Source organism: Kogia breviceps, chromosome 4, assembly GCF_026419965.1.
Source record: "Kogia breviceps isolate mKogBre1 chromosome 4, mKogBre1 haplotype 1, whole genome shotgun sequence".
Classification (NCBI taxonomy): domain Eukaryota; kingdom Metazoa; phylum Chordata; class Mammalia; order Artiodactyla; family Physeteridae; genus Kogia; species Kogia breviceps.
The window spans coordinates 59,554,694-59,558,703 of NC_081313.1; the positions used below are offsets into that span (position 1 = coordinate 59,554,694).

General features: G+C 37.0%; 1 pseudogene; it reads left to right on the plus strand.

Moving 5' to 3' along the window:
- Positions 1-218: 218 nt before the first annotated feature.
- Positions 219-1,458, plus strand: LOC131754896 (KRR1 small subunit processome component homolog pseudogene; annotated as a pseudogene).
- The last annotated feature ends 2,552 nt before the right edge of the window (positions 1,459-4,010 follow it).

Sequence of the window (4,010 nt, forward strand, 5' to 3'; positions counted from 1 at the left end):
CACCCACTGTAATTATTCAGGGAAAAGATGGCTGAATTACGATATTGATTGTAATGTGCAGCAATTTCCTTAGAACTTAGTTAATGTGAGTGTCCAACAGGATGGATCTTATAAAATGTCAGTCTTCATTCTTATGGGAGTTTATAGAAGAACAGCTTTCAGGTAGAAAGAAAAATGACCTCCAAAATTCTCTTAAGAAATTCTCGAGCAGTTTGAAGATGGCTTCCTCCAAGCAGGACGGGCCAGCTACAGCATCTAGGAAAAGTGAATTTCGTAGCCAGAAGCCGAAGCCGGAGAACCAAGATGAATCAGAACTCCTCACTGTTCCTGACGGTTGGAAGGAGCCAGCTTTTTCCAAAGAGGACAATCCCAGAGGACTCTTGGAGGAGAGTAGTTTTGCAACTTTGTTTCCAAAATATAGAGAGGCTTACTTGAAAGAGTTCTGGCCATTGGTACAGAAAGCCTTGAGTGAACATCATGTTAATGCAACCCTGGACCTGATCGAGGGCAGCATGACTGTCTGTACAACAAAGAAGACATTTGATCCATATATCATCATTAGGGCCAGAGACCTAATAAAACTGTTAGCAAGGAGTGTTTCATTTGAACAGGCAGTACGAATTCTTCAGGATGATGTTGCATGTGACATCATTAAAATAGGTTCTTTAGTAAGAAATAAAGAAAGATTTGTAAAAAGAAGACAACGGCTAATTGGTCCCAAAGGATCTACATTTGAAGGCATTGGAACTCTTAACAAACTGTTACATTATGGTACAGGGAAACACGGTTTTAGCCATTGGACCTTTTAGTGGCTTAAAAGAGGTTCGAAAAGTAGTGCTAGACACTATGAAGAATATTCATCCAATTTATAACATTAAAACCTTAATGATTTAACGAGAGTTGGCAAAAGATTCTGAGTTAAGATCACAGAGTTGGGAAAAATTTTTGCCACAGTTCAAGCACAAAAATGTGAATAAACGCAAGGAACCAAAGAAGAAAACTGTTAAGAAGGAGTATACACCATTCCCACCACCACAGCCAGAAAATCAGATTGATAAAGAATTGGCTACTGGTGAATACTTTCTGAAGGCAAGTCAAAAGAAGAGACAGAAAATGGAAGCAATAAAGGCTAAACAAGCAGAAGCTCTTAGTAGGAGACAAGAGGAAAGAAACAAAGCGTTTATTCCACCTAAAGAAAAACCAGTTGTGAAACCTAAGGAAGCTTCTACTGAAACTAAAATTGTTGTGGCTGCCATCAAGGAAACGGTTAAGAAAGCAAAGAGTAAGAAACTTGGAGCTCTTACAGCTGAAGAAGTTAAGCTTAAAATGGAAGCAGATGAAAAGACAAAGAAGAAAAAAAAAGTAACATACAAAAAACAAAAACAAAAAACCCTGAGCTAGAATTTATTAAGCTATCTCCTTTTGTAAAGGATTTTGAGATACTAGGGCATTAGTTGCCTTATCCGTGAGAAGTAATACCCTGATCACTTTTTTCTGAGTTTGTTTTGTTCTTTATATAAAAACAGCAATTCTTTATAAATTATTGTATTCTCCATGTTTTTTGAAAAAATTTATACTAGAAGGTAGTATATATGTGTTTATATGCGTTGCACCTAATCTATTCCAGGCAGGTTTTGTCTAGGCATGGTTTTAGGGGTAGTTCTTAAGGTTGTTTATATAAAGATTTTTGCAATGTGGCTACTGTAATTATCCATCAAATCCAATGTCTGAGGCCATTGGTTAGTCTTTAAATATAATCTTGTCCCAGCATTTGGTTTTGAGGAAAATAGATTTTTCAGTGCTCTAATGGCAACAAGTAAACATTTAGGTTTATCCCTTTTTGTAATCTCATTTTACATTTTGTTCCAAGATTAATCCATAATCCAAAAGTGCAAGGCCTTTTAAATTAATTCCCTTAATTACTATTCCAATATGAGTCTGAGGAAGTAGTAAACCAGAAAGACATCAAATTTGCAAGAGAACAGGGAAAACCAGATATTTAGAGTTGAAGCAGCATGCAACAGGTTATATAGAAATGTTTTTACTGATGAGGGCCAGGACCCACCTAAATCTAGCTCACTGATTTTACATATTTAGACGCTAAGGCATACAGGGGATAGGTTACTCACTGAAAGTCACAGCTGTGGCAGCCTGAAAACAAAGCTTCTTCATAAAAAGTGGAAAGTAAAGATGAGTTTATCTTATAATGTTAGGATATTGAACCATTTCTTCTTTTGAGTAAGGGTTTGCTGCAAATTAGAAATACACCCAATTTTTAAAAATTTTTAAAAGCCATGTATGAATGAGGCTTTTTCCCCCCTGGGTTGTATTAGTTCAGAAGAACTAAATGAGGGTATTTGTGCTTGACCAAACTAATAATTATAACACTCAGTATTAGGATTGGTGGAGTAACAATGAGGAAAAGAGATGTGTATCTGTTACGTGGAAATATTGGCCAGTCTGGAAACACAGCAGAGTAGTAACCTGTGAAACAAACATAAAATATCCTCTTAAATGTTATTCCTCATAATTCAGTAACATAGCTCAGATCTTATACAATTTAAGGTTTATATACATATGTGTCACTTTGTCTCGTTGTGGGTTAGCTATAAAATCAGAAGAAAGAAAAAAATTAAAAGAATGGATACTGGTGAAGCTTTTGTTTTCTTTTCTTTTTTTTTTTTTGTGGTACGCGGGCCTCTCATTGTTGTGGCCTCTCCCGTTTCGGAGCACAGGCTCCGGACGCGCAGGCTCAGCGGCCATGGCTCACGGGCCCAGCCGCTCCGCGGCATGTGGGATCTTCCCGGACCGGGGCACGAACCCGTGTCGCCTGCATCGGCAGGCGGACTCTCAACCACTGCGCCACCAAGTAAGCCCTGTTTTGTTTTCTTTTTAAAAGCCATGTCTCTTAATTATAACCATTGACTGTTGCAATCAACTTGTTTATATAACCTTTATATTTAAACTTTTTATATACCACTACTATAAATGGAAAATCATTTTACATAACGTAACTGGCAGATAAAATAAATGCAATTAAAATAAAACAGAATTAAAAAGAAAAAAAAAGAAATTCTCCACCTCCTCCCACTTTTGATCTTAACCCTTTAATGTTCAGTCAACTTTTGAGAAAAAAATAGGAAATTAAATCAAAATGAGAGACTTGTTTTAGTTATTTTGATGACATTAAAACTGTTTGGACTCAACACCAAAACTGGGTTAAAACTGAGAAACTTCATTTTCAGTATATTTTCTTTGGCATCATATAGATTTTTACGTGACCAGAGGGAGAAAAGAGTCTGGGTAGTATTTCTCAAGTCTGCAAGAGTCCAGGATAGGAGTTGGAAATGTCTCTTTTTGCTCAATTAGTAGCCAGATTATGAAACTAAACTTAGGAAGAAGAGGGCAGTTCTAAAGAGAATTGCCCAATTTAGTCTAGATTGCTAACCTCATGAAGCATATTTTACCGATGCTATCATTAAAACCTTTTATTATGCCTGACTTTAAAGCAAAGTAGAAACACATTCCCAGCCTAAAGAGCAGAGCTGCCTGTTTTCAAAGAATCAGCTCTTGAAGGCAGTTAACAAGGAACCATCCTTTCACACCCACCAAGATGGCAGCCTGTGTGGGTGGATGATACATTGTTAGTTGATAGCTTGTGCTTAGATAAAATAACTGTTTCTTAAGAGGAAAAAGAAAACAGAAAGATACTGGCAAAGAAATCCAGGGGTTCTATCTATATACACCAAAACTTGTACTTCCCACAGCTGCCTTGACACGGCATGGCTAGAATTTGAGGAACTAGATCCCCTCCCACTCCAAAGAAAATAGAGAAAAAAGGAAGTAGCCATTCTGACATTACCTGGTAAGATCTCTAAGATTCTGAGGCTCTGGCAGCTTCTACATGTTTTACCTTGTGTTTTAAACTATGTTAGTAATAATAAGAGAAATAACAGCCATAATCTATATATTACTTGCTAAGGGCTAGGCACCAAGATAACCATCTAACA